Source organism: Rhamphochromis longiceps, linkage group LG9, assembly GCF_057381845.1.
Source record: "Rhamphochromis longiceps isolate RC_006_pf linkage group LG9, R_longiceps_female_GT1.1, whole genome shotgun sequence".
In the NCBI taxonomy this organism is placed as follows: domain Eukaryota; kingdom Metazoa; phylum Chordata; class Actinopteri; order Cichliformes; family Cichlidae; genus Rhamphochromis; species Rhamphochromis longiceps.
This window is the reverse complement of record NC_140565.1, coordinates 10,786,463-10,801,066: the sequence shown is the minus strand read 5'-3', so window position 1 is coordinate 10,801,066 and position 14,604 is coordinate 10,786,463. Positions and strand designations below refer to the sequence as shown.

General features: G+C 39.3%; 1 pseudogene; it reads right to left on the bottom strand.

Moving 5' to 3' along the window:
* Window positions 1-6,523: 6,523 nt before the first annotated feature.
* The window catches only part of LOC146661719 (polypeptide N-acetylgalactosaminyltransferase 17-like), a 29,694-nt pseudogene continuing 21,613 nt past the window's right edge, over window positions 6,524-14,604 (bottom strand).

The following is a 14,604-nucleotide window of genomic DNA, read 5'->3' as shown; positions in this document are numbered from 1 at the left end:
CATGGACCACTATTCTGAGTCCTGGGTTAATAATAATTGGAATCAATTTAATTTTAATCAATTTAAACACCTTTGTAACCAGTGAGCTAAAAACATGATGGAAAAGCAAAACTTCTAAGAGATCTGTGTCTGTACTATTATGTAGATATCTAAAAATTGGGGCATTGTGGGCTCCAGGAAGTTTCTCCTTCTCCCTCTCTCTCACACACACACGCACGCACATACATACAATACCTTAATGCAACTCCTATCTGTGGGGTCAATGGGAGTTGGTTTGGGACGGACCACTCTGATGTCGTCACTGCTGCACTCAAGAACAGACCATAGCTCTAGTACCAGGGCCCGAATAAAGCCTGAGACAGAACACGGAGAAATTTGTTGTACCAAACATTTATTTGAAATAGCAGCAACTAAAATTATTAACAGTGCTTTAATAAATAAACGACTGACTTTGTTATTGTGTGCAATCCTTTAAAGAAATCTGTCTTTGCATTGCTGGCACCGTTTTGATTGGAGGATTTGAATCTCAGGAAGGAAGGAATTTATAATGCCACTCCCTTTGATCCCATTTAATCTCTTCCCTGTTGCACTTTGGCCTGTCAGTAACTACATTTGAATTTTGCAGCTCAAGCTTGCACATAAAGGCTGGATAAAAACGTTAATGCAATCAAAATGTACGCAGCCCTCGCTGGAAAACTGGGGATACAGTACAGTACATAAATGATGAAGCAAAGACAAAACATTAGTGTCATGGAAGAAGAAATAGTCAGTGCATCACGGGAAGCTCCCAGCAATAAAACCTGCATTTGTATTGACACATAAACCTTAATTTGTGAGCAATTTTCAGTGTATTTCAGTTAAATTAACGAGACAAATATAACAAAAGGGATTTTATACTTAGAAGAAGAATATGAAATTGAAATATTAAACTAAGAAAACTATAAATACTGCAGTTCTAGAGTTACAGATATACAATTAAGCTTTGCATATCAGTGCTGTATAACCCAGGGAATGTACTTTTTTTTTTTTTATAATTGAATAGTAATGGAAATCATGAACTGTTTTTCAGAGGTCATAGATCAAATGAGCAGTAGAGTTTTTCTCACAGAATGGTTCTTTCACATAGAAAGCAGTGTGTGCTGCAGGTTTAGCAAATGGCCCATCATTTGTATCTCCAGTGTCTGTTGAAGTGTACAGTATCTGTGTGTGTGCATGACCGTCGGTGCTCTCTGCTCACTCGGGTTCAGAGGTACAGGGAGGAGGCTCAGCAGGAGTAGAGGCAGCTGCTTCATCACAAACATGCCAGGTGCAGGCGGTAAAGGCCCTTTCTGTTTCCTCTCAACCCTCCTGCCAAAGCCATAGAACTCTGCCGAGGTGAACCAGACAACACAATATAGACATTTTTCCCTGTTCCTACATGGAAACACAAGATCAAACGGGCATTTTTTTTTGGCATAAATATGTATATCATATCGGACTCAGTTTGTTCCTGTTATTGTTTTTGCACTGTACTTGTCATCCATTCCAGTGAAACGATGCAGAAGGTTGTAGGTTGTGCAATAGTGCCATCTAGAGGTGAAGTAACATCACACTGCCCGTGCTCTTGTCTCGTCACGGTGTTTGCGTGTTTCTCCCTCTCTGCACACTCAGCGTTATATTCACAATATGTGGAAAATATATTGATATTGAATGTTCAAATATGAGGATATGTATAATGTATAGGTTGACTTTGCTCTACCTACACTTCTGGCAGAGCAGCAGTTGCAATGCGAACACATAATTAGACGGTGTATTTATAGGAACAGATTTCTTGCCTATGGCAGACAAAGTGATTTTAAACGTGTAAAAGGTTTCATTCACAGATGATTTATTACTATCACACCCTGGAGACTTTATAAAGAGCACTGCTGCAAAAGCAGCCTAAACAAACTTGTACAGTAGGTCACGCTGGTTTAGTTTTTCATCAAAATGCTTTTTTTCTTTTACTATTATTTTTGAAAACGTTACAGCACTGGTGGACATTTCCTACCAAATAAGAACTAGACACTACTGTTATGTAGTGGTTAATTGGAAAACTGTTTTATCACGAATTTCTTATTTAGAAATAATTAAAATTTTATTTGATGTTTTTTTTTTTTTTGGATGGATACTGTTATTGCAGTGATGCTGTAATTAAACTGTCTTCACCCCAGTAGAATAATTGCATGACTCCATCACTGAAGTGGAGGGTTTGTTTTGGAGGGGAAACGCACAGTGTCTCTTTAGTAGCATGGTGGTTGGATCCCACATTTGTTTCTTATGTAACATTGTAAATAGCTGCTAAGACAGCATATCTATTGGACAAGCACATATTATACATACTTTGCACGTGCAATATTTAAACATGTAGGCTAGAGAATGACTTTCAGTTGTATTATTTATTAGACGAATACTAATTATCACTGTAAATATGAAAATCTGTACAAAACATCAAAGCATTAAGAATACTTGCAATAAAAAGAAATTTTCTAAATGGTGCTGTTTGTCTTATTATGCAGTAGACTTGAGATCTCAGTAGTTATTAGTTCAAGATCAGGACACAGTGTTTAAGGGATTGTACATTTCAAAATATAATTTACTTTGAAGCGATCTGATCCTATGCCATGACATTTAAAACATTAACATAATGCTCACTTAAATTGAAAAAAAATCTTTCACTTTGTGATTTTTAAAAAAGCAAATAGAATGCATTTATCAAACACTTTTAGTTGATGTTTGTTATGGAGTAGTGGCAGAAATCTTTAGCCATTCCTCGTTGCCTCAGGAGCAATGATTTTATTGAACATGTGCAAACATAAATGGAAATATACGTAAAATAGAGTTTATAACAATATAACAAGCTTGAAAGTCAATATTTGGCATTGTAACTGTTATTCTTCAGTTCTAGTTTTCTTGTCATTTCCACAGGAACAGTTTTCCAGGCTTCTTGAAGGATATTCAGAGCACGTCTTTGGGTGTTGTCCGCCTTTTGTTCCGTTCTCGTGTCACAATGATCCCACACTGCTTCAGTAATATTGAGGTCTGGGCTCTGGGGAGGCCAAGCCATGACTGATGCTGTTCTATTGTATGTTTTTCTATCCAGGTATGCTTTTACTGTACTGACAGTATTTTGGGGATCATTGCTATCCTGAAAAATGATGCATTTGCCAATCACATGCTTTCCCAATGGCATTACATTGTGGATTAAAATCCATTGTTACTTTTCTATATTCAAGATTCCATCAATCAAGAGTTTCCCATCCTTAAGAATAGCTTCTTCTTCTTCTAACAATTTCTGACAAGGGTTCAGCAAACGGTAGATGAATCAGCTGAAGGGCTAGATGCACCTTTCAGGTCCTGTGTTGGGTCTTAACTCGATTTTCCCCTCTTATTTCTTAAGGACATGACTTTCAGATATTGTTAATTTGCTGTAGAGGGTGTGTGTGGTTGAAAGGCAAGGCCTGAAGAGGAAATGAGGGTTAGGTGAGAGGAATGGTGGAAACATTGGGGTAAAACTTGGATTCACTTATTATTAATTATTAAACACTTATTATTAATGGAGCAGTAAAACTGAGAAAAAAATCATCAAACTTTTACTCCTACTGACAAAATTAATCAAAAGCATTTTTAATTATGAACATTAAAAGTACTATTGAATGGGAAAAATCACATCTATCTGGATTTCTTTGCTTGTTGATTTCCAAACTAATATAAGTATTTTTCTGTACCTTTGCACTGATTTAACTGCTTTAACTGAATTTATCCTGCCAATGCTTTTTTGCATGTGCCCTTTGCTGCTAGAAATCAGATCATCTTTTTCATATAAATCTATGTACAAAAAAATACATAGATAGCTTTTAAAGCTGGAATCGGTCTTTGACTTTGACTTTGCCTTTATTCTTCATTGCTGTATTACCTTTCCTCCTTCTGACCTTACTCTTTATGGCCACTTTTAGCATAAATATAGCATCTGGTTTAGCAAACCTTATAAAGGGAAAATCGATCTGAGGAATGGGAACAAAGCAAAAGTCATCATGAACGTGTCAGTTGAGGCTGTTAATCAGTGGGATACTGCAGGTCACCCTGCTTAAAAGCTGTCCCAATCCCTCTTTACGTGAAGCCTTTGCTTTTATTATATACTTCATATAACATATCATATTTATTTCTAACCACCATGACACCACAAGAGGGAAGCATTAGGCACTGAGATGGTGAAACTGCAACTGATAAAAATGCAGTTCATACATATAATGCAGCAAGCTAATCGATCTGTTGAAATTCACAAACACTTCTGCAGAGTAGATACATTCATTTCATTTTGTAGAATAAAAATATAATTTCCTGCCTTGTTTAGTATCACTATAATAGAAGGACACCGGCGCTAACAGTAAAAGTAAAAGTAAAAGCTATTGATACCAATTATTTTTATACTATATCCTCACTTCACAGTGAGAACCAAAATCTGTTTCTTCTTTCTTTTGTACTAAACATGTTCTCACACTCTGGAGCCATTTTGGTGCAAAGTCAGCAAATTTTATAATTTATAAATTTTTCAATTTTATATTTTATATTCCCCTTGCCATAAGAGCTGGGTAACACCCAAATTTCTCATCTGTGCAGTATTAAAGGTTTATCCTATTCTATTCTAAAACTTTAAAACTGTTTTTATTCTAGTATATAACTTTTATGATCACTGAAATTAAAGTTAATATAGATATAGCTTAAAAATAATTGGACAAATAAGTGCCTGGAGATGTTACCAAAATGGCTCCAGAGTGTGAGAACATGTTTAGTACAAAAGAAAGAAGAAACAGATTTTGATTCTCACTGTGAAGTGAGGATATAGTATAAAAATAATTGGTATCAATAGCTTTTACTCAACAATGAACACATAAGGTGAAGTAAACGTAAATCACAGTCTGATAAAAACCCTTTAATAAAGCACATTCAGTACATGTTCTGAAGCTATTACTCTGGCTCTGTTTGGGGTCATTGTCACGCTACAGAATGAACTTAAGCGATCTGATTATTTTGCATGATAAAAGATCTAATTGTAGTTCTAGTCTCTAGTTTTGACATGCTCTCTGCAAAAAAACCCCCAAAACAACAAAAACTAAAACAGCGGGATGCTTCACCATGCTTCGCTGCCAACATCTGTGCCTAAAGAGTTGTGCACAGTATTGTGTGTTGTATCATCTGTTACCCTTGCTGCAGTGGGTTTTATGAAATTGTCACATTTTCATACAGTGTTGCTGTTCTGTCAAGTAATTACATCTGTATCTCTGCTGCTTTTTTCCCGAGGCAGAGCAGAGAGCAGGCTGGGGTGACAGCTGCAGTGACACTACCCTCCAATCACAGAAAACATACAGCGCCACATGGTGCATATTAGAGCAAAATCATATTTGACAACTGTGAGTTCTCTGCTCTGACATTAAACCATAACCTCTTTCATTAAGTGCTCACAGGGAGCTGCAGGACACTGCTGGTCAGAACAATGCAAACTATGATACAATAATGTCAATGAATTACATTCATTTTCTAGATTTTTTGTCATCCTTTAAAAATAGCTCCATTTTTTTACATGCTAAAATCTACAAATTATACAAATTTCCATCCCCATAAATACAACCTTATCTAAGTAACGCAGTGAGTTTATTTGATCAGTTTGTCCTTGTTAGCATTTACTGCTGGCTTACATTTAGCAGGACTTTAACCAACATATGGTAATCCTATTTCACGCCAGAGAACGATGAGCAGTCTCTTCGTTAAGAGTCTGATCAGCATTCAGTGTTATGTTAGCATGCAGGCTCTGTCCCTCAGAGCCGCCTCACTCCTCTCTCCCCCTCTCTGCTAGAAACAGGCCCTTGTGCTCCCAGCAGTCTCCTCCTGTTTTATTTACATCTTAAGCATTTAAGCTGATGCTTCATCCAGAGCAGTTTAGCGAGAGTAAGCAGTAGGAGGTCAGTGTCTGATTCAAGGACACTATTTACAGGACATATGGTTGCTTCAGGATTGAACCCATAACTTGTCATTTATAGAACAGTCCCTTTAATGTTCGGCCACCTGGCTGCTTTATTTGTGGCTGGGTAATATTGTGTAGAAGCGCTTTTATAAAAAATGTGATGAAAGTACTCTTAAGTCGAGTTGGTGTAAGTTACAGCAGATGCCATGCAGCTGGAAGCTGAGGGTGAAATCTCTTTTGAAGTAGTCTATTTTGGGGGATGATTTTGAGGACTAATCTCACAGCATGCCGAAAATATTTTGACCACAACCATGAAAATGGATGGAGCAGTTAAAAGGAGAGCAGGCCAGCATGGTAGCTCATCTTTGCTGTCTCTACCTTATTTATAGTCCAGAAAAGCAAAATAAAGCATGAGTTTAGCAGCAAAAAATTACAAACAAGCTTGAAAATAAAATTAAACTGAAAAAAATAAGCATACTAATTAAAGTATGACAAATTTAAAGACTGCAGATGTATCCTAAAACACAGTAACAAAGCACAACCCAGGAAACCAGTTGTTTATTGGAAGACAATCTTGGGAGCAAAAATCCAGCTGATCACACTTATGCAATTTAATATATGACATCATATACATCTCAGTACGTTAATAATTTCAGCCTTTAAGGCCTCCTGCATTTCCACTATTGGTACTTTTGTGCATTCCTGATTCAATCCTCCTCTCTCGTTCATGTTCCAACCCTTTGTCCAAAAAAGTGCTTCCTATGTTTGACTAGGTTTTCAGTAGTTATGGCACACAGCAGTTAACCAAATAAATTAACTTAGCGCAAAGAAACTTTGTACCCAACTGCTTACAGTACTTCATGCTACGAGATATATTGCATCTGATGCTACAGAATGCTTGGTGGAAAAATAGCAATAAAAGTCAGAATCCATAAAACATAGAAGTGAGATTTAGCCCAGAGTCCTTGTTGGGGTGATTTGAAAAAAAAAGTACACCAAGTAATATTTTTAGCATATTTTTCTTCAAATTATAAATATTTACAAGGATTTGAATTTTCTGAAAAACATAAGAATCACTTTTCAGGCATTTTTGCTAAACTGTGTAAAATTTTCTCCTGTCACGAGTAGCCATTCCTTAATTTCTAAGTACCATAGACCAGCGGTCCCCAACCCCCGAGCCATGCACTGGTACCGGTCCGTGAGTCGTTTGGTACCGGGCCGCGAGTGTTGAGGTTCAGGTGTGCAATTTATGGTTTACCGGGGGTTTTTTTCTTCGTTTTATCGTTCATATTTATTGTTTTTATCGTTACCTCAGTTCCCCTGTGTCTTTTCCCGTGTGTTATGAACACATTTTAGTTATTTAGGGCCGGTCCGTGGCACAAAATGAATGAAATATTGCAGAAAGACTGATGGAAGATGGAAACTTTTTTTCCCCTTCACATAAGAAAGAACACGCTTTTGGTCGATTAAATGTCTACTAAAACTTAAACACTGTAAAGAAGTGGCACACAGGAATTATGGCAACATCACATTGAAAGTTTGTAAAATTCATATAGAGAAATGGTCCTCATGCTAAACTTTCACCACGTTGAATGTCCATGTTTTTAAAAAAAAACTAACAAAAACAAAAAAACATCAATTGTTTCCAAACCACCTCATCACTCGTCTCCTTAAAGCCATCTATTTTTGAGTCTTATTTCAAAAGCTAAGGAGCCCCCGCATCATTGATTGTCCACTGGCCAAGGTAACGTCAGGTGACAGCTCTTGGAAATAGCCTTTGTAATTGGTCCCAATGAAACTGGCCAGGCGATCACTGCTTCATAGTGTTCTTGATGGTCCACCTCTGCCCCGAGCAGGGCTGCAGGACCAGCAGGTGGCCGGAGTAAACATTAGCCGGCACCACCTCCAGACAGCGTCCAGTAGCCCGATTTATGATCGATTCGTTCTGCAAGGCAGAAGGAGATACAATACTTTGGTTTTAACAGATTTCACAGATGGTCTGTGAACAATGCGTGATGGTGACAGAACAGTATGTAACCAGACCGGGCCTTATGTGAACTGTTGCAACCTCTTTCTTAAACAAATGGCACTAACTTTTTACCTTACATCTATATAAAATAAGTAAGGTCTCCCTATTTCCCTAAGACTTCTACGTCTGCAGGACTCTTCACTGCTTGTCCTGCTGTGTGACAAAGAATCGATGTGGCAGAAGGTCTGCAGCATCACTGTTCAAGCTCTCCTCTTCCCGTGCTACAGGCTGTAACTCTTTAGTTTTTAAAGGTTACCCAAACAGAACTAAAAGACCAACAGAAAATTGACTTACAAAAGGTTTTTCACATTAAAAGAAAAAGAGAATCAATGCCAAAGTAAAAGGTATATTGAGTCGCTTGTTACCCTTTAAGCAGTCTGGGTTTAGTTGTCTTAAGAGGACCCCTTATTTTCTAGCATAAATATAATTTTACAACAGTTATTGTTCATATTAATCATAGCCAAAGTCTCAATTTATGTGCAAATAATCCCCGTTAACCAGACTGCTTTGATTTCAGTAATAGCAGAGATGATATCCTAATATAGTCATCACAAACAGACAGATCTATCTGTGAAGTCCTACTGGCCCCGGTGTTAAAACCTTCTGTTTGTGAGGGTTTTAACACAAAGAAAGGTGGCTTCAACGGAGGTATTCGGAATATAAAGGCGGTTCTGTCAGATAAAGCATGAACTACGGGGCTGCAGCAATGCTGAGTATGAGAGAAATGAAGATTCATGCAAAGCTACTCTCATATTAGAGTCCAAGAGAAAAAAGAATGGACCCAGACATGAGCTCAATAGGTCCCTTTTAAAATCTGACATATAGATACTTTTCCTCTCAACTCTATGCCAGTAAATTTTAGTTTCTCTTATAAACACTCAGTTATATCATTGAAAAAGAGATTTCTTTACACTTCTGACCTGAGAGAAATGCCATGTCTTCTGTTTCACGTTGGTCACCTTTTCACAATTGAGGAGCTGAGGAAAGTTGCTCATCTGATCGTACACCACACAACGAGTGTCCTCACCAGTGCTGCCTAGGGGTCCCAGAAACAGCTGACCTTCTTTAGTGTAGCGTCCTAACTAAGAGGAAAACAGATACGTCACACATACAGTAAACGGAAAGTTACTGAACTGGCTGAGTGAATACTCTTCTCTTTATTAGCTAACGATGAAATAAGTATGTGATGATGTACAAGTTGAAGGTAACCTGGCAGGAATTTTCCTTGATTATGCAAGCTGTTGGGTTTTTTTTTTGCTGCTTTGAACAAGAGGATGGTGTTGTTCCCAATACTGCTGAGAGGCAAAACATGTCTTTGTTCTTCACTGAGTGCTAAACACAAAGATTTTCCTGTACATCACTGCTAATCACAGTGTTGTTTCAGCAGAGTTCTAACCCACATATAGCCCTAACATTTTATATACACCAAATTCTGCAGTTTTCTCAACTTGACAGAAAGAAAAAGCAGAAGTGAGTCAGATTCTTCCCGCTCTGTTTTCTAACCTTTGTGTCTTTCACTTCAGCTTTTTCGTTCAGATTAATAGTAATTTCCACTTTAGCAGTGCAGATAAAACAGTTCCTTTGGTTGCATCTAGCTCTGAGGCTTTGAGTGTGCTGACGATAAAGACTGATTGGGAAATTGTTTATATCGCATTCTGTTCCTAACAAAGCATGAATAGTGGTTGCAATGCCTTGCAAAAGATATAAAGATAAAGCTTTCCATCAACCACCCAGTCAGCCCAGTTTGGGTCTTTTTGCAGAGTAACTGCATCCTGTTTGCAGTACATCATACAAAAGTTAGGTGATTTAACAGCGTTTGGACTCAAAATCTTAAAAAATCCCACTTGTGGTCCCTAGATGTCACTGCTTCTTCTTAAGAACAGAGTATTTATTAAAATGTTTTTCTAGTATCTTTGACCACTACAAGTTACATTCATCTTTTCACAGATATTCATATCGCACTTTATTTTATGCACTTATGTGCTTTATCTGTTTTGCATACACACCTACAGCCAGTCACCATTTAACCTAACGTGCATGTCATCGGACTGTGGGAGGAAGCCGGACTACCTGGAGAGAACCCACGCTAAGACACCATGGGGTCGCTTTTATCTCCGTGGAAGTGCAAGTGTGAAAAACTGGTGGTCTAATAAAAACTGAAGACTTTTTGTTCCATCAAAAGGATAACTTTAAAAAATGCAACTGAAGCATGTCTTGTGAAGAAAGTGTGATGCGGCTGTTCGATTTGTATTGTTGATTGTCATTTATGCTTAGAAATATTTACTTATATATGCTTAGAGTTTTGTAATTAATTGTAGATTGGTAGAGGTTTTGATCCTTGATAGTCTGCAAACTGTGTGTGTATTAGACAGCACTTTGGGAGCATGAGAGGTCATACCGTGTTTTATTGTTTTATGGTAGGATTAACGTAGTTGCGTCTGTTCTAGTCTAGTCTTTGTTTAGATGAACTGCAGGACTTCCTCACCGTGTTATCTAGGATGAACCATCTAGGGTGAGGGGGAGGCTACCCTCTTCCTGACCAAGGATGTTTGACCCTTTGATCAGCAGTCCACACACACACACACACACACACAGACACACACACACACACACACACACACACACACACACACACACACACACACGCACGCAGTAAGGATGGGCGGACATGTCTCAGCCTCCACCACTCTCAGCACTGGAGCCCCCCAGGGGTGTGTTCTGAGCCCCCTGCTGTACTCTTTGTACACATATGACTGTGTGGCCACTACCAGCTCCACCACCATCATCAAGTTTGCTGACGACACCGTCGTGGTGGGCCTGATCTCTGATAACAACGAGACGGCCTACCTGAAGGAGATTAGGAATCTGGAGAACTGGTGCCAGAGGAACAACCTCCTTCTAAACGTCAGTAAGACAAAGGAGCTGATAGTGGACTTCAGCACTAAGCAGGAGAGGAACTACCAGACCCCCGTCATCAACGAGTGCCCAGTGGAGAGAGTGGACAGCTTCAAATACCTCGGAGTTCACATCACGCAGGACCTGTCATGGTCCTGTCACATCAACACCGTGGTGAAAAAGGCCCGTCAGCGTCTCTACCACCTCAGACGCTTGAGAGACTTCCAACTGCCCTCCAAAGTGCTCAGGAACTTTTACTCGTGCACCATAGAGAGCATCCTGGCGGGAAACATCTTAACCTGGTTCGGGAACAGCACCATGCAGGACAGACGAGCTCTACAGAGGGTTGTGCGGTCAGCTGAGCGCACCATCCGCTCCGAGCTCCCTGACCTGCACTCAATCTACAGCAGGCGGTGCTGGACCAAGGCCAGGAAGATCGTGAAGGACCTCAGCCATCCCAACAACAGACTGTTCTCTCTGTTGAGGTCAGGAAAGCGATTCCGCTCCCTGAAGACCAACACAGAGAGACTGAGGAGGAGCTTCTTCCCGCAGGCGATACGGTCTCTCAATCACACCACCACACAGTACTGACCCACACATACAGTTCTTACACACACACTGGACTTTCTGGACTTTGTTTTTGCACAACACTGGTCACTATATTCTTCATTTCCGGTTAATACTTGTACAGCTGCTGTTATTGTGTATATATTTATTTATATTTAGATTTCTTCATACATTCTTATATAGTTCTATACTGTGTATTGGTGTATTTTGTTGTACAGTTATTTTATTTTCAACTTTAATTTATATATTTTATCTTATTCTTCCCAGTTAAATTTACCCTTCATTCTAATTTGTGTTGTACAGTTATTTCATTTTTAACCTTAATTTATATTTTATTCCTTCCTAGTTAAATTTACCCCTTTTTAATTTTTCATATTTATTTCCTACCTTATTCATAGCCTTTCCTTTTTTGTTTTCTTTAGGTCACGAGCAGTTGTCCAAGCATTTCACTACATATCGTACTGTGTATGACTGTGTATGTGACAAATAAAATTTGAATTTGAATTTATTACTCTTTGTGTGTATGTAGACGTCATATGTTAACGAACTTATGCATATTCATGTAACCTCAATAAAAGGACAGTGGTACGGGAGGACGGACGAGAGCAACTGGGGCCAAGCGAAGGAACGGCGATTGTCCGGTTCTCTCCCGTGCACGAGTAACATGAAGCTTGCCTACTTCGTGTCTTGCTTTGCAGTGTAATTATATTGCCTTTAACGTTCCAGCGGATGGGTTCAAGCTACAAACCTATCAGCGGCACTCATTTTTCCAGAATTGAATTGAAATTTTAGCTCCTTTAGCATTTTACCACTGAAGCCTTGACTTTCTGCCTAAAGCACCTGTTTACCACTGTGAGCTAAAAAGAGAGGCCCTTAGGGCTGAAGGGATGAAGAGCTGACACTGGCTGACTCAGGGCTTCAACACAAAAAGTGCAAGACACAATTTTATTCTGACAGCAGAACTCGCTCCTTGGAGGATTTCAGCTGAGCCTGTGATTGAGACACAGCTGCAAATCACATCACCGGAGAAGCTCACTGTATGTTTTCATGAGAAAGCAAAGCAACTGGAAAAAGATGGAGTATACTCTTTAGTATGGTGGTGAGGAAGAGTGTTGTACCTGAGGACCCCACCCATGGCATGGGTGCAGGGTGGCTGTGTGGTTCTCCTTCACACCCTGATCCATACACAGGTGGCTTGCTTTAGAATTGCGGACCTTAAATACACAAAAAAAAAGAGTCAGACTTAATTCATAAAATATGAATATTCCCCAAAATAATTACCGATTAAAAATGTATAAAGGCTAAAAACAAGGATGTGTCAGTGTGGATCAGACAAAGTTCTAAATCTCATTTATTTTCTATTAACAGCTGAGAAGATGTGGATGTACATGCTGTCTGAGTCCCTGCTTTCTTGTTATATTTTGGTCTGTGGAGGAGATACAAGTTTCTTAGGACTTTGTGTAAGTATCATTTATTTAATTTCAGTGGTTTAATTTGTACATCAGATCTTACATCTACAAACTTACTTTTTCCTGTGTCTTTGTCCTTCATGGCTCACCTCACCGTAGAACAGCGTATCGTTGTACCTCCTCATCTCTGGGTAAACGTTGTCTAGGTACCAGTGAAAGCTCTTACATTGCAGACTCTTCCTCAGTGCAACCCTCTGTGATATGTCTCCGTAATCAATACCGTGGTTCTGCAAGAGCAAAGGAAGTTATTATGCCTAAAGTCTCTACATAAATTGTGGAACCAAAAGAAAAACTGTTTGGCTCTGAACATGGACATCTGATAGTCACAAACAGACAAGCATGACTGACAGCATCCTCTCTAAGAGAGGTCTTGGTGCAGAAAAATGCCGTTCTCACCTCCATGGGGATGTTCCAGGCCAGGTAGACATTGGACTTGTACTCATCCATCCAGACCTCTGCCACACGCAGGGCATTAAGGCGTGTGTGGAAAGCTATGTTACTGTGGTAAGGTTTCTTCATTCGTGCAATATGAGCCACTCTGGAGCAAGGCAGCACCTCCATACTGCCTCCACACAGCCACACCTGTGGGTAGTAGGAGTATGAATTAAAGCTCACAATAATATACTGCTGGCTGCTGGGCAGCAGGAAATATAAATAGGCAGATGCACAGTCGCCGCGATGTCCTGATTTATAAAGTCAATTACAGCTAACAGCTGGAGCATAGAGCACCTGGAAGGACGTGTTTTCTTTGTGCTGGAACTAATGAAAGCTAAATCTGTACATTTAGAAGTCCTTCTCGGTTTTTCTTCTTGTTTTCTGTTATATAAAAAATATCTAATTGTTGCTTTTATTCATTTTTTTCTAGCCAACCTTAAGGGGCATCAAGAGGAGCTGAGGTTTTCGGCACTTCAGCACTGGGTTAACTTTTAAGCTCCAACTGTGAGTATACATACATAAATGCATGTTTTTTTACTTATATTGTTTGCTGTGACAACGTATCATCCAGAGCACTCTCCCAGTCAGCGAATACACCATGATGATTCCAGGCATGTCATTAAAGATCAACAAGAAGAGACGGTCAGAAGCACAAGTCATGCTTGAAGATGTGGCCAAAACATCTTCTACAGTTCACCATGCTATTTCCCAGCTTTGATGTAGGACAGCGGGCCAGAACAATAAGACATGAATGCTAGCATAGCCCCAAGAGCTACACAACAACAGAATAAAAAAAGAAGCATAAAAGCAAGCAGTTTACACAATCATAAAAGCATAAGACAACAAGTGAGTTTTGAGTTGGGACTTAAAGAGAGAGATGGAAGAGATATTTCTTAAATCAGGAGGTAGGGAATTCCAGAGTCGTGGAGCAGAGCAGCTGAAAGCCCTGCTCCCCATGGTGGCAAGACGGGGGGAAGGGACGGAGAGAGAAAGGGAAGAAGAAGATCTAAGACATCGAGATGGGGCAGTGATCTGAACCAGATCAGAGAGATATGGAGGAGAGAGATGATGAATAGCCTTAAATGTGTACAAGAGTATTTCTTCTTCCTGACCAAGATTCGTTCCTTTTGTTGCTTCTCATTAACAGAGGTCAAAGAAAGTATAATGATAAAGTGGAGAACTACTGGACATCATTCATTTTTGGTGCTAAAGGTTTAAGAATTAACTGC